The sequence below is a fragment of the Taudactylus pleione genome, unplaced genomic scaffold (genome assembly GCF_031769625.1).
Source record: "Taudactylus pleione unplaced genomic scaffold, aTauple2 ptg001041l, whole genome shotgun sequence".
NCBI classification, from domain to species: domain Eukaryota; kingdom Metazoa; phylum Chordata; class Amphibia; order Anura; family Myobatrachidae; genus Taudactylus; species Taudactylus pleione.
This window is the reverse complement of record NW_028285442.1, coordinates 848269-865067: the sequence shown is the minus strand read 5'-3', so window position 1 is coordinate 865067 and position 16799 is coordinate 848269. Positions and strand designations below refer to the sequence as shown.

The 16799-nt window shown below is 44.5% G+C and overlaps 1 long non-coding RNA gene across 3 annotated transcripts in view; it reads right to left on the bottom strand.

Moving 5' to 3' along the window:
• LOC148454008 (uncharacterized) overlaps positions 1–16799 on the bottom strand; it is a 70153-nt gene that overhangs the window by 39002 nt on the left and 14352 nt on the right. The window contains exons 1-2 of one of the 3 annotated variants that reach the window (XR_015874852.1): positions 5076–5139; positions 995–1071 (exon numbers count right to left, since the gene is read on the bottom strand). This is a non-coding gene — a long non-coding RNA (uncharacterized LOC148454008). Of the gene's footprint in view, positions 1–994; positions 1072–4976; positions 5007–5075; positions 5140–16799 lie in introns of those variants that run through there. The other 2 variants (XR_015874851.1, XR_015874850.1) reach the window with 2 other exon arrangements.

Sequence of the window (16799 nt, the reverse complement as noted above, 5' to 3'; positions counted from 1 at the left end):
TGAAATTAAGCCTTGGGAGAACATTGCAATTCATGCTCTTTTCCTCTTGCTAATGTACACAGCCATCCATGGCACTTCAGAAGAGCGCCCTGAATGAACTTACATAGAATGGCTATGGACAGTGTTTTAGAGAACAGCACCTCTTTCTAAAATGTGAAGAATTTTTACTAGTCATGAGGATCCACTAAAGAGCTATCCTGTTTCTAGGACAAAGTAAGGCAGCTACAAGGCTGTAAATTACAGTCAGTATTCCCTCCCATTGTAGCCATCTAGTTCTCCCTCCCTGTGCAGGTGGTCAGAAGCAGCAGCTAGTGTGATTGACAGGCTGCTCAGATCCTGTGTGGAGACTATGCGGAGCACTCTCCATAGTCTCCTCCCCTTTCTCTGCAGCATGATAGTGACTGACTGTACATGGACAGCGCTGCTGATTGGTCAGAGCACGTCATAAGGAATCCAGACTTTTCCCTCTTGGGGGGAGTTCCTAACCCTAAACTACACCAGTGGTGCGTTACACTTCCCCCCCCCATACCCCCCTCCCACACCCTAAACCTAACCCTCTTGGGGGGGTGCCCAACCCTAATTTCCCCCCAGGTGCCCTAAAGCTAACCCCCAGGCCACAGTGGATACTTGCCCAGATTGTTTGTTCAGGATATCTGCATGGGCATTTTGCCGGGCAGTGGTATTTTGACAGCCAGCATCCCGTCCGCTGGCATATGCACTACATCCCAAATAGGAGAGGTTCTCTCACAAAGATACATACAACTCAGCGTGAGAGACTATACACATTTAGTTACTTGCACAAAGTAAAGGAGCCATTATAGCAGACTTCTATTCAGCTTCATCTCAGGCCCCATGTGCCTAAATAGGCATAATCCAACTATAGAAATCAGAAGTTATACTTATTCTGTTTAAACTGTAGTATTACTTTACAGAACCCATAGTAAATAGGTTATGTATTTTAGATTTAGAAACAAACATGGAAATACTGATTTACCTGTTGCGTTTGCGGCATGCGATCTAACAGGTAACTTAGATTTTTCCATGGTCGCTGCACCTTTCATAAATGCAATGCTGTAGGAATAAATAAAAAAGTGGTTTATTGCAATACATAAGCAATAGAACAGGTGTGCTAAATAGTACATTGCCTGTCATTAGCAGCTGACAAAAGTACAGAGCTCTGCAGCTTCCCTCAGAAAACAGGCTACAACATTAGGTATTTGTGTCTGCGCTTATAATAACCGATTCAATGAACAAATATATTCCAATAGCTGTTAAAAGTAAAAATGTATTGTGAAATAAAATAAAGAATAGTCATAAAATTATAATGACTGCTGTCATAACCACGTTACAATTGACAGTAACAAACCAGTGAGCTGAAATCACTTCTAGAATACACTCAACAGCAAATGAGAATACTGATACAATGTATCTTAAAACTGTTACATGTCAAGACAGACGACAAATGGAATATCTATTATCATCAATGTTAATTTATATGCACCACAAGTGTTCTGCAGCGCCTTACAAGGTACATAACCAAAAAGTGACTTACAGTAAAATACAATACAATGAAGGACAAGGACATGGATAATATACATTGATACATAGGTGGCCATAACACCCAATTAAGCAACAAAGCATAGGCACCAAGTGTTAGGTGTCCTAGTGGTGAGTAAGAAGTAGATTAACATAAAGTATCTACATTTACAATATCATACTAATACCAGATAGGACCATGATAAAACATAAGTTGTAATACCTGGTATGGACGGAGAAAGTTCCTAAATGACTGCAGTCATAATTTTACACTATTCTCTTTTGTATTGTACTGCACAATACGTTCTTACCATTTTATTTAAAAGCTAGTGGAACACATCTGCAGGCTGCCAGATAAAATGTCTGTCGGTCTGACAGGCATTGTATCTGGCAGTGTATGCCCATCTTATGCCGGGCATACACTATACAATTATTTGTCAGATATCTGGCTGGTTGGAATGAAAATCTGGTAATGAATCGGAGCAAATGACAATCGACCATTTGCTCACAAGCACTGGAAAACAGACAAAGATGGTCGTTCAGACAAATATGGGTAAAAAAAATGAATTTAACAAATTTGAACAATTGTTTTTTTGTCAGTTTTCCGGTGTTTAAGACCATAATATCGACTGTCATTTGCTCCCATACATTACCAGGTTTACATTTCAACCAGCCAGATTGGACAAATATCTAACAGATAGGGTGGAATTTAATTGTTTTCGCGGCCCGCATCTCCAGTCTAAAGTAACAGTAGATCGCGGGCCGCTATACAATTGTCCAAGATTTTCATGCTAATCGCGCCCATAGAGGTCAGGTTTAGCCGCGTAAAGCAGCTAAACCCGACCAAAGTGCTGGGCGCGATCGCGAAAAGTGATGTTTGGGCGCCCAAACATGTAACTTTTCGCACATTTCAGCTCTCATCCCCCTGGGGCTGCGAGCTGAAATGTAGCGCTGGCAGCTGATCGTGCCCGACAGGAGCAAGAATTGAATAGCTCCGTCGGGCGCGATAGGGGCTGGAAAGAATTGAATTCCGCCCATAATTGTATAGTGTATGCCCAGCATTAAGAAAGATTTTTCACCACAGGTGATGGCAATCATACATTAAGAGGGAGGTGCAGGAGCAAAGCCTTTTGACCCTCCTGGAAGGGGTCATGTTGGAAGGTATGCAATATGGACTGTGGCGGAACTCCCGAAGACAATGGAGTCACTGGCCGCTGCTGTCAGGGGGGCAACAGAGGCACACAAATAAATCTATAATTATAGATCCATCTGTAAACGTTGGCAGAGGTTATAGATGGATTTAGGGGTGGATTGGCAACCAGGAAAGTTCCAGTTCTGGTCCGGTTCTATAGCCCCCCCTCACACTGCTGTCAAGCCATAGTTCCGGTACTTGCGTTCCATTTGGAATGCAAACTGGAAGTTTGCATATGCTTCAGGCCGGATAGCGGGCACTTCTGGGTGCCACTAGCTGGAAGGGCTGTTGTTAAATAGCTGGGAGCAGCGGCTCTCACACCGCAGCTTCCAGTTGTGCCCCCCACGCCTGGTGCTCTGTCTGCTCACCCCCCGCTGTCAATGAAGCTGTTCAACTTCAGCCGATAGGCGAGTGGGTGGGGTACCTGGAGATGGTTTACCAGTTAGTCAGCGTCCTCTCCCTGGCCCTGAACAGCGCCGTGCAGGTGAGCCGCCTCTCTCTACCTACTGTGTGCTCGCCACCCCCAGCTTCCTGTCTGTGTATCACACTCCTTGTGTGTGATCCATCCCTGCTATCATGTGTGCTGCGTGTGATCCATCCCTGCTATCATGTGTGCTGCGTGTGATCCATCCCTGCTATCGTGTGCTGCGTGTAGTGTGCGCGCTCCCTGCTGCCATGTGTGTACTGTGCTGCGTGTAGTGTGCGCGCTCCCTGCTGCCATGTGTGTACTGTGCTGCGTGTAGTGTGCGCGCTCCCTGCTGCCATGTGTGTACTGTGCTGCGTGTAGTGCGCGCGCTCCCTGCCATGTGTGCTTCCTGCTGCCATGTGTGTACTGGGCTGTGTGTAGTGTGTGCTCCCTGCTGCCATGTGTGTACTGTGCTGTGTGTACTCCCTGCCACAATTTCTGTACTGTGCTGTATGTAGTATGTGTACTGTGCTGTGTGTAGTATGTGTGCTCCCTGCTGCCATGTGTACTGTGCTGTGTGTACTCCCTGCCGCAATTTGTGTACTGTGCTGTATGTAGTATGTGTACTCCCTGCCGCAATGTGTGTACTGTGCTGTGTGTAGTATGTGTGCTCCCTGCTGCCATGTGTGTACTGTGCTGTGTGTAGGGGAAGCAGTTGGGAAGCCGGCAGATACAATGGCGACCGCCAGCTTTCCGACAACTTAATCCCGGCAAGGGTTAAATGACAGGCGTCAAAATCTCGCCGCCCGTCATTTTACCTACGCCGGGATACCGGCGCCCGGCCTCCCGAGCGTAGGGATTCCGGGCGCGGACAGCTACGGGGAGACACACTTAGGGTAAGGCACTCCCCCGGGAGGTTAGTGTCAGGCTAGGGGGGGGTTAGAGTTACACACCCCCGGGGTACTTTGGTTTAGGCGGTGGGGAAGGGGGGGGGTTAGGTTTAGACACCCCTAAGGGAGTGTTAAGGTAAGTATAAACTAACTTCTACACCAAGGACGATTGGGATTTCCTCCCGTCAGCCTGCTGCTGGCGGGATTTGAACCGCCGGCCGTGTGTAGTGTGTGCTCTCTGCCGCCATGTGTGCACTGTACAACAGGGGGAGGGGAGGGGGAACTGCACTAATAGAGATGTGGAAGTATTGGGAGTAAGGGATTCTCCTACCCATCAGTACTTATAGTAATGTAACATGCCCAGCGTATCACCAACGCTCTGCTTTCTTAAGTGGGTTAATAGACACAGTTCAGGTGGAATTAATTAGATATTCATTATAAAGAGTACGGTCACATATACAAAACGCATGTGATGGACATAACGTTGGTGCAGCCCAATACTTGATGTGACATAACGAACATATAAAAGGTTCAAATAAACATTTGCATGTTTTATTGTTTTCTGTAGTGGCCAATGTTTGTTTTTTTTACCGGTGTGGGATGAAATGTATTTTTCTTGTGGGATTTTGTTCGTCTGCTCATGCGTCTGAGTTGAGCTGGCTGGAGGGACACTAGGGGGGCTGGCTGGGGAGACAGAGGGGGATGGTTGGAGCTAGATACACATGGGTCGGGGGGCTGGAGAAAGCAGGAGCTTACAGGGGGAGGGGGGGCACCACCACCTATTTTGCCTCCGGGCACCTGGTATGACCTTATGTCACTGAATATGGACAATACAGATGCAATTTTGCTGAGCCATATACTGCAGGTACACGCCCACTGCACATTCAGTAGTGACACCATTGATATGTATAGTAACATAAGACAACAGCCATTAGCTACAGCAACAACGAACCCTCTGCATTAATTCCTTTGGACCATAAGTGGAAATGTGATCTATCCAGAAATCTCGGGTGGGGCGTATGGCTGCTGGGCCCAGTCACGGGTCACTCACTGCTTACAGCACAGAATCAGGTCTCAGAGAGTGCTGTCCCTCTGTCTCCGCGCCATGAGGAATTTTCAAACAAATCAGACGTCACTTCTGGACATGTGCAGAAAGGGGATGAGGGGGGTGAAAAAGATTTTTTAAAAACCTGGAATACCGGACCACCAGCTCCCTGCAGCGACCCCTGCCGTTGTGGAGCTGTCTGAGCGCGTGCCCGGCCGCGGGTCTGTGACCGCTGTCACCGGGGAGGGACTGGGAGGGAGGCCGGGCATGGCCAGCAAACGGAGGTGGGGCGGCCAGACGATGTGTATTTGTGGGCGGAACAGGGGGCAGGACCGTGCGATTGAGTCATTTTGGCTCCGCCACACAATGCCAATGTTACAGGCATTGTCAAGCAGGGAGTGGGGCCAAAATGACAATTCAGTGGGGTTTACAAGGTAATTGAGGGGGGACAGAAGGTGTGCGGCAGCTGGGAGGATTGCCTGCCTTCCTGGGAGGTCGGGAGCGGCAACCGACTTTCGGGAGGCTCCCAACCAAATCAGGTGGGTAGGCAAGTATGCTTTAGATGCATAGTTAACAGGGGAAAGTTATGATGTTACCAAGCACAGCACATTGCAGGCTGACATGCTGTACTACTCATTAGTAGGGAAATTGATGGAAACTCATGAAAAAAAATATAGCAAACAAAAAATACAACACTGCGCACTGGGCTCTTAACTAGTTGTTTGTGGTGAGCTGCTGATAGTAAGAAAGGGGGAGTGTCTTCCCTCTTAAAGTATATCACAAAAGGGGAGGATACAATCGGCGCTCAACCAATGAGGGTATGGAACAATATTGTATAGCGTAGGAATCAATGAAAATAGATCAAAAATGATGTGCCCATATAAATGTGAATCAAAGTAGATGGTATTATGGATATAAAAAACTTTACTATAAATTATGCAATATAATCACATGAAACAATAAGAAAAAGTCGCCTGCTGAATCTGTAGGACAGACTCAAATGATGGTATATGATGTTGCTAGTAGCAACCACAAATGTTCTGTGCTCAGATCGTCCGTCAGCACAATGTAGATGATAATGAGACCCTATTGACCGAGGATGAAAGTAAATTATGTCCAATAGCGGCGTCCCGCTGGTGAATTAATCTGCTGCTGTGAACTGTTGTAAATAGATGATCTATGTAATAAGTCAATAATAAAGTAGAAATAACTTATTGCAGGTGTGCTTGGTCTTCTGCCCGGGTAGGAGAAAATACCACACAGTAGGTCAGTGCAGGGACTCCGGACTGGGTCCCATCGGCTAGTTCCCGAGCGGGTGATGTATCTAACCAAAGACCTATCCCACACTCAGGATGCTAACCCTGGTGGTCCCCTGTCACTGGAGGGGAAAAAGCTGGAGTCAACCGTGCCCGATCACTGCCCACGTCCCCCTCCGTATGGAGACTCACCTGTCCTGATGCTGCGTGTGGCTGGATCCCTTCTCCTCCCGTGCTCAGTCTCCTCTTCCTGCTTTGCGTGCGGCGTCCTCAGTTCCCTGATACTTCCGGGTGGTGTGTTTGCTGTGTCACGTGTAGCTCGCCGGTCACGTGATCGGCTCAAGTTCGGTCTCAGGTCTCAGTGTAAAATCTATTGCTGGATAGGTCTAACCATGGAATATGCGGGTATAATGTCCTCCAACGCGTTTCGACCACTTTGTGGTCTTCCTCTGGGAGTATAAGTGATAAGTGTAGGGTAGGCAGGGTATATCATGTGTAGTGAACCCCCGCCTCTCATCATGATTGGTTCTCGTTAGTCTCTCTGATTGGTATCATATATGTCAATCATTGTACTTAATAGTAAATCTGCAAATCTCGTTTGCTAGACATCTCACTGTTAAAATGCAAATATTTTCCCTAATGGTGGCCTCATACATTAGCTGTCAGTGGCTCTTAAATGCGCTTCACCTCTGCTTCTAGTCACATGCTGGGTCTAGTGTTCCCCTTCTGTTGGTGTCAATCCTGGCAAATAGATGTTTTGGAAGAATGTTGTTTGTCTTCGTAAAAGGTGAATGGAATTGATGTATGGACAACGGGTACCTATAAGTAACTAGGTGTGCAGAGGATTGTTCAAGATTATTACAAGATGTATTGTGACATGTAATCAGTCACATATGATAGACCTCACCTCGTTATCTATATTTAGACCTTTGGGGGTCAAAGTATCCATGGTGATCATAGCCCTCAATTCTTCTCTGTTAATCTGTTTGATGCGGTCACCCCCCCTCCAATTCGGTGTTACTAGTTTTAATGCTGCAAAATCTATTCCCGTGGGGTCTGAGTTATGGTACTGTTTGAAATGTAGGGAGATTGGGTGCTCTTCGCATCCAGCCTTAATGTTCCGTATATGTTCACTCAATCTTATTTTTAGAGGGCGAATGGTGCGTCCTATATATTGTTTTTTGCAGGGGCATTCTAATAGATAAATAATTCCCTTACTAAAGCAGGTCATGTTGTTCCTAATGGTCCATTTAAAACCATTAGATGTCGAAATGATAGTGCGTATAGGTTTCGTGGCCCTTTTTCCTGTAGTGGTACACGCTGAGCATTGTCCACAAAAATAGAAACCTCCCTTCGTAGCTTCCTTCTGGTTGCCCCATAAGCTTGTAAGAGTGGCTTGTGTGGGTTTGGTTGTGGCTATGTGATTACTGACCAATCTTGTTTTGAGGTCTGCTGCTTTTCGGAATACCACTTTGGGGGCCTTTGGTAGTACTTCAGCTAGAGTATGGTCCTGAAATAATATTGGCCAGTGTTTATTAATGATCTTTCTAACACAATTGGCTTGGCTACTATAATCCGTAACAAAATATATATCTTTCTTTTCTTCTACTGTATTTTGTTTGTCCTTGTATTGTAATAGTTGGTTTCTCTCCACATTTTTGAATTTATTGAATGCTAGGTCTATTGTGGTTATGTTGTACCTTTTATCCTCTAATTGTGCTTTTAATTTCTGTCCTTGTTCTATGTAATCACCTACTCTCGAACAATTCCTTTTTATTCTTTGGAACTGGCTGACCGGAATACTGTTTAGCCAGTCTAGGTGGTGTCCACTAGTAGCCAATATAAAACTATTTACATCTACGGGTTTATGGTGGGTATTGGTGTGGATCTGATTATCTGCAATAATGATGTTAAGGTCAAGAAACGTTACTTGTGTTTTACTGAAATTGGTGGTGAATTGGAGGTTATGATTATTTTTGTTAATGTAATTGGTGAATAGCTGCAATGATGCCTCATCTCCTTGCCAGATGAAGAAGACATCATCTATGTATCTGGTCCAGAGGACGAGGTTTGCGTCGAGCTCGCGATTAGCCCATATGTACTGGTTCTCCCAATGACTCAAACAGATTCGCGTAGCTCGGCGCAAACCTCGTCCCCATAGCGGTCCCAGTCACCTGCAAATAAAACTCGCCTTCGTACCACAAATAGTTGTGTGTAAGTATGTACATAATGCTACTGGTAATAAAGTCACCCTGTTCTGGTGTCATTGACGGATCATGGTCAAGGAAGTTTTTAGCGCTCTGTATCCCCAATGAGTGTTCAATGACTGAATATAAGGAGGTCACATCACTGGTGCCTAACCAGTAGTCCCCTTGCCACTTAATGTTTTTCAATTTGCATAGGATGTCGATAGTGTCTCTTATATATGATTTCTGTGTTTTTACATACGGTTGTAAGAAACTATCCACATACTGTGACAAGTTGGATGACATAGATCTTATACCCGAAATGATGGGTCTACCCGGAGGATTAAGTGGATCCTTGTGCAATTTAGGCAAATAATAAAATACCGGGATTACAGGGTGGGGTGTATCTAAGAATTCAAATTCCTTAATAGTAAGGATCCCTTTGTTCAAGCCTTCTTTAAGATGTTTTCTTAACTGTTCCTGAAACTCTTGTGTGGGATCTTGTTTGAGGTGTTTGTAAGTTGTAGTATCCTGTATTATTCTCATAGCCTCTGTATGGTAAGTGTTTTTGTCCAAAATCACTATACCCCCTCCCTTATCTGCTGGTTTAATGATTATCTCCCGATTGTTCTTAAGATCTTGTAGTGCCTCATTTTCTTTCTTTGTTATATTCAATTGTTTTTGTTTCAGCTTGTTGTCACTAAGTGAACAAAGATCTCTTTCCAATAAACTGGTAAAAGTATTTATATGGTGTCCTGCTATGTATGTGGGGTAAAAACGTGATTGAGGTTTAAAGTCGGTGTGTCGATAAATATCAGATATTGGTACATGTTGAATTGATGGAGCCTTCTGAAAAAAAATTTTTAGGGTCAGTTTTCTAGTAAACCTATGTATATCCAAATAAGTGTTAAACTTATTTGGTTTGGTAGTTGGAGCGAATTTTAGGCCTTTGTCCAGAACTGATATGTGTTCTTTGGTGAGCTCCATGCTGCTCAAGTTGAATATGCCCTGTCCCTTATGTGTTCTTGTTTTGAGTGATGTCTTTTGGTATTTCTTTCCTCCTCTGTATCCCCTTCTAGTTTTCTTTTTATGGGTCTGTTTGGTTGGTATTGGGAATTTGTCGCCTGCTCTAAAAAAAGAGGGTCTACACATGATGTGTTCAATTGTATTGATTCTCTGTTTATTATAGAATCCAATGTGGGTCTATGTTGTTCGTTTGATATTTGTGTGGGATTCTCTTTAAGACTGTATGTGCTAATGTTGGCTAGCTCTGGTGCTATGTCGAACCAGCCTTGTTCCAATGATTGCCTCGCTAAATTCTCTCTGGACTCTTCCTCCTCTATGTCATATATTGAAAATGAGTTGCTATCACTGACGGTATTGTCTCCACTATCTGAAGATGATCGTGGACTGAATTGTTGGTCTATTTTAGTGATTTGGCCTCCTATTCCTGAGTGCAACCTAGTCATATATTCCTGGTAAGTGAGGTTGAGTTTTTTATAAATAGGGGTATCGGTTTTCCCTTCTTTATTTATTAGATGGTGATATTTTTTTTATGTTTGTTTCCTAGTTAGTATGTTCGTCGATAATAGTTTATGTGTCAATGATTTGCCTCTGCTTTTGTTTTTAACGATGCCTAAACGATCCCTTAAAATTTTATCTTTTTTAATGGAAACCAATTTGTCCTCTCCTTGACGTAATTTCCTAGTGGTTAGTTCGGTTAATGCTTGGAATTCTTTATCTTGCTCATATGGAGCCAGTATATTATTTAGTCTGTCTAGTTCACTACCTAGATGGATGAGTTCTTTAGATTGTGTCTCTATTAGTAATTCAAGTAATTTCATAGAACAGTCTGATAAAATGGATTCCCATTGCTTGATAAATTCAAACAACATTCTTCCAAAACATCTATTTGCCAGGATTGACACCAACAGAAGGGGAACACTAGACCCAGCATGTGACTAGAAGCAGAGGTGAAGCGCATTTAAGAGCCACTGACAGCTAATGTATGAGGCCACCATTAGGGAAAATATTTGCATTTTAACAGTGAGATGTCTAGCAAACGAGATTTGCAGATTTACTATTAAGTACAATGATTGACATATATGATACCAATCCGAGAGACTAACGAGAACCAATCATGATGAGAGGCGGGGGTTCACTACACATGATATACCCTGCCTACCCTACACTTATCACTTATACTCCCAGAGGAAGACCACAAAGTGGTCGAAACGCGTTGGAGGACATTATACCCACATATTCCATGGTTAGACCTATCCAGCAATAGATTTTACACTGAGACCTGAGACCGAACTTGAGCCGATCACGTGACCGGCGAGCTACACGTGACACAGCAAACACACCACCCGGAAGTATCAGGGAACTGAGGACGCCGCACGCAAAGCAGGAAGAGGAGACTGAGCACGGGAGGAGAAGGGATCCAGCCACACGCAGCATCAGGACAGGTGAGTCTCCATACGGAGGGGGACGTGGGCAGTGATCGGGCACGGTTGACTCCAGCTTTTTCCCCTCCAGTGACAGGGGACCACCAGGGTTAGCATCCTGAGTGTGGGATAGGTCTTTGGTTAGATACATCACCCGCTCGGGAACTAGCCGATGGGACCCAGTCCGGAGTCCCTGCACTGACCTACTGTGTGGTATTTTCTCCTACCCGGGCAGAAGACCAAGCACACCTGCAATAAGTTATTTCTACTTTATTATTGACTTATTACATAGATCATCTATTTACAACAGTTCACAGCAGCAGATTAATTCACCAGCGGGACGCCGCTATTGGACATAATTTACTTTCATCCTCGGTCAATAGGGTCTCATTATCATCTACATTGTGCTGACGGACGATCTGAGCACAGAACATTTGTGGTTGCTACTAGCAACATCATATACCATCATTTGAGTCTGTCCTACGGATTCAGCAGGCGACTTTTTCTTATTGTTTCATGTGATTATATTGCATAATTTATAGTAAAGTTTTTTATATCCATAATACCATCTACTTTGATTCACATTTATATGGGCACATCATTTTTGATCTATTTTCATTGATTCCTACGCTATACAATATTGTTCCATACCCTCATTGGTTGAGCGCCGATTGTATCCTCCCCTTTTGAAAAAAAATATATAAATTTTTTTTTTTTGTAGATTATCTCAAATCCAGCAATTTGCAGGATCCCAAACAGCATTGATTTACTGGGGTGGGGGATAAGATCATGGCTGCAGGATAGGAAACAGAGTTGTAGTAAATGGAGTGCAGTCTCAAGAGGGAAATGTTTCCAGTGGAGTACCTCAGGGATCTGTACTTCGACCAGTGCTTTTTAATATCGTTTTGTGACATTGCAAATGGTATTGAAGGGAAACTGCCTTTTTGCAGATGACACAAAGGTATGCAACAGGGTAGGCACCAGTAGGGGTAAAACAAATGATTGATGATCTAGGCAGATTAGAGGAATGGTCAAGAAAATGGCTAGTGTTCTCTAACTCTGGCGGCAGGCAGGGCGCCGGAGCTAAAGAGAGCATGCCCAAAAAGGGGGCGTGGCCATTGAAAAGGGTGCGTGCCTATAAGACATCCCTTTTGTCACTCTTGGGGGGCGTGCCCGGCACTTACGGACACGCCGCGCAGCCCCAAGCAGTGCCGACAGGGGGAATAGATGCCGGGCGCATGCGCCCGGTGTTTATTCTCCGGCGGTGACCGGGTCACTGCACATTTCACTACCCACGGGACACTGACCCGCGGGTGAAGACAGCACCCGCAGCCTGTGAGGGCAGGGCGCTTTTTGCCCTCCAGAAGGAGGGCACCACGCTAAAACAGCCTAGCGGGAACGCTAATGGCAACTACAGTTTAATGCCAAAAAATGCAAGATCATGCACTTGGGTCTCAAAAATCCAAAGGCTAAATATAGTATTAATAGCACTAAACTGGAAAGTACTGAAGAGGAAAGGAATCTAGGAGTTACTATTTCAGGTGACTTAAAGGCAAGCAAACATTGTAACAAATCAATAAGGAAGGCAAGTCAGATGCTTGGTTGCATAGAGAGCAACTTTCTTTCTGCAGTAGCAGAAAGAAAGTAGTGATAATACCACTGTATAGGTCATTGGTACGTCCTCATCTAGAATACTGTGTTCAGTTCTAGAGGCCATATCTCCAGAAGGATATTAATACATTAGAGACTGTACAAAGAAGGGCAACTAAAATGGTGCAATGTCTACACCACAAAACGTACCAGGAAAGACTAAAAGATCTTAATATGTATAGTTTGGGGAAGGGAAAGGGGGGACATGATAGAAACGTTCAAATATCTAAAGGGTTTTAACAAGGTAAAGGAAGGAGACATTCTTCAAAGAAAGAAGTATTAGAACAAGAGGACATGTTCTGAAACTGGAGGTAGGTTCAGGGGAAATTTGAGGAAAAATTACTTCACAGAAAGGGTAGTGGACAAGTGGAATAGCCTCACATCGGAGGTGGTAGAGGCTAAGACAGTAGAGCAATTTAAACATGCATGGGATAGACATAAGGATATCCTTCAGAAGGAGTAAGGACCAATAAGGGTTGAGGTAACAATATGTTTAAAAATGGGGTAGACTAGATGGGCCAAGTGGTTCTCATCTGCCGTCAATTCTATGTTTCTACGTTACTAACTGTGAAGCTGGGTACACACTAAACCAGGGGTCTTCAAACTTGGCCCTCCAGATGCTGTGGAACTACACATCCCAGCATGCACTGCACATAGTTTTAGTATGCTGTTATATCAAAAAGGTGGCAGTGCATGCTGGGATGTGTAGTTCCACAGCAGCTGGAGGGCCAAGTTTGAAGACCCCTGCACTAAACGGACTGTACCCAGTGATACGACCCTATGACGACCGACATATCGGGCAGTCCGTACACATTGGGTGGTCTGGTGCCCTACCACCCAATATGCCAAGGCCATTGCCTGATCTTACGGCATGTACAAAAGATCAGGCAATGCGGCTGCCGACCCCACTGGAGTGCACACACACTGCACGATATTGACGATTTGTTGTTCTGATGCGTCGGACTTGGCCAAATTGTTAGCAATATTGTGTAGGTGCCTTGATAGGCTGTGGTGCAGGTACAGGCTTTAGATGCATATATTAGGGGAAGCATTAGCCATGAGAGCAAAATATATATCTCTCTATATATTTATTCTTTTGATAAAGCTTCAAAGAAAGGAAGCAAAACACGTCAGTTGATTGCTACAAATGATTACAATTTGTTGCAACTTGCCGGATACTATTTGAATATTGACACTACAGTAAATTGGCTCTGGCCGGCCACGCTGGACTTGCACCATAAAGGTGAAGGCGGTCACAAGTGATTCATTGTTATAAGACCTGGAGGTCATTACACCAGCGGCCCTTTCCGAATTCTACGGAGTCCATCAAGTGCTTTATTATAAGACCTGGAGGTTGGAGACTGGGTATCAAAAACGTGATATGTGGATAATGGTCCGGTGACCAATGGACGCGATCTTGATTCGATCCTGCGTCTTCGGATGCAAGAATCGGATCTGAAATGCTGGATGCGTCTTTTTCCTTCAGACGTCACCTCCTGCAGCATTAGCACACAGTATATGCACACATCAGCTGCGTACAAAGATTGTGCAAGGCGTACAACTCTAAATCAGGCCCAATGTTCTGTATTTAGTGAATAGGTTAGTTTAGCCTTCCACTGCATCTATAAATGGTGTAGCGATACGGTCTCCATTGGCGGTAATGGGGATCCAGCAATAGTCTTTCCAGCTTTAGCAAAACCTTCCAAATGTTGCCGTGTGCCCACTGCGTGATAGCGCATGTGCATTAGACAGTGTAGGACGCAGCCAAGGAAGGGAACGTCCCAGGACCTCCCTGGACAGGTGATCTTGTTAAATGCCAGCAGCGTATATTTGTTTATATCACTGATTCTAAATGAAATCTACTGCCGGCAATATGTACAGGTCATAAGTGGTGCCCTTAGTAGATGGTAAATAAGACTAATGTAAAAGTAAAAAGGTGTGTTATTTTATTCTTATTTGGCAGTGGTAAGACAAAGGTTCTATTATGCTACTGACCAAAATAAAGTTTAGTTTTTTTTCTTGTAGCACAATCAATGGCAAATGCTTCAGTAATGTAATGTGATTAGCAATGTACTACACCACGGATAGGGGAGGCTTTAATTCTACTGTCCAAGTGTCAATGTTACAATGTAGGGGAGGGAGAACAGCAAAAAAAAAATGTGCAGTGGGGGTGGGCTGATGGGCATTTATTAATTATGATTTTCATGCAAGCACCGGCAACAGTATCATTAGACAGTGACTGAAAGTACAGCTCACTTTGGACCTCATTCAGAGCCACTCGTAAGCGGCAGTACGCTCGTTCAGAGCGATGTTTCCACATCTGCGCATGCGTATGGTTTTTAATACGCATGTGCGAACCAGTCAGTGCGCCCGAAAATAGTTTGTTCGCTATATAGCGAGTGCCTGCTACTTTGAGTGACAGGAGGAGGCGTATGTGGGTGGTAACAGGGGAAGGTGCTTGAAAACGGGGAGTGGAGATCAGAACGCAGGTGTGCTTAAAAGGTCAAAGCGGGCGTTTTATGGGTGTGCATAATTAATACAGCAGCGTCATTGACCACGTCACTTGGTTGTTTTATAGTCAGAACTGCTCGCAATATAGTGGTAGGAAAAACCAACCACAAGAATAGTGAGCAGTTCATACGCTGTTCGATGTACTCGATTAATCTAATAAATAGCGGACATGACGTATGATGCGAGCGACCAGGGGGAGTTTTTAGCAAAAAAAACGAGTGCAGGTTTTGTTCACTCGTTCAGACATGGAGGCGGCAACAGACCGCAAGGAGCGTACGGTTCATTTGAATAGCCACCCCCTTTTTCTGAACGAGCGAGCGCTAATTGCGAGCGGCTCTGAATGACCCCCTTTGTCACTTGTCTGTCTTTTCAGTTCTTGACTCAGGGCCTGATACAGCAAGGAGCACGGATGTAGACGCACACACCCATCCGCTGCGAGGATATGCTAATAAATGCATATGCACGCAGAACAAGCTTACTCCCAGCACTATACAATACCTCCCACTAACGTGCGTTATGTTATACCACGCAAGACAGCGAACACATTGGTAACATTGAGAACTATCAGACAGATTAGCATATAGTGGTTGACCTGGCTCCACGCAGGATGCGTGCTGTTTTCTGCATGCAACTAGACCTCAAGCTAAGGCAGTCACCGCAAGGGCTTAATTATGCATGCCCCTAAAACCGTCCAAACGCACAGACACGCCTGTGTGATGGCCCAGAAATAGCATGTCTCTTTAAGTTGTACATATTAATTGTTTAAGTGATCCCACTTAAAAAAAAAAAAAAGTGAATTCTATTAAAATGTGCTTTATTCTTTATGGTAAACATGAAGTATGTGCTACTGGTGCAAAATAATGCACAGTAGTATAACCCTGGACACTGGAGTTTAAAAAAAAATAAGAAATATATTTTAGTATTTAACAAACATCATTAGTGGCAGTGGCTGCAAGAGCCGATGGTGGGTGAAAAGTTTGGGTAATCCACGCGCCAGCTGCACAGCGTCTTATACTGAACACAGAAAAAAGGGGATTTGCCCTCCAGCACACTGTAGCCAAAACAATACTTAAATCCTACTTGATAATAGAGATTCAGAGGTATTAGTTACATACATTTGCAAACATATGAATAAGCACCAGGCCAATCCTCAAGGCTCCTCTATACTGGCGTCCCTAACATTAAGGGGTTCACGTCCGAGAAGCAAGGCACCCCAAAAAATTCCAGCCAAGAACCATCCCCTGGGCATCACACGAAAAGAGGAAAAAAGGTGATAGTGAAGTGTAAAGGATAGATGTTTAAGAATAAATCAATAAGTGTTAATGAAATGAGAAAGAATTAAAATTACAAATATACAATCAGAGAAGTGAAAAAATATTCTATGTGAATTAAGTGGTGATGCCATGAGAAAGGTCCAGTCAGAACAACCCCGGGGGCCCCACTCCCAAACGCTTACCCCAAAATAATTATTGCTACATAATAGTAGCACCCACTCTGGCCTTTTTTCTAACTTCATAGGGTGTTTATCGGAAGCAGTGCTAACAGCTAACAGCCAGCTGGAAACAGGAGCTGTGCAGAGAGGAGGCATGGCTCAGGCGGAGCTGGGGGAGAGAGACAGGAGGCGGAGCTGGGGAGAGTGACAGGCAGCTGCAGTCGGAGCTGACAGAGAAGGACAGGTCC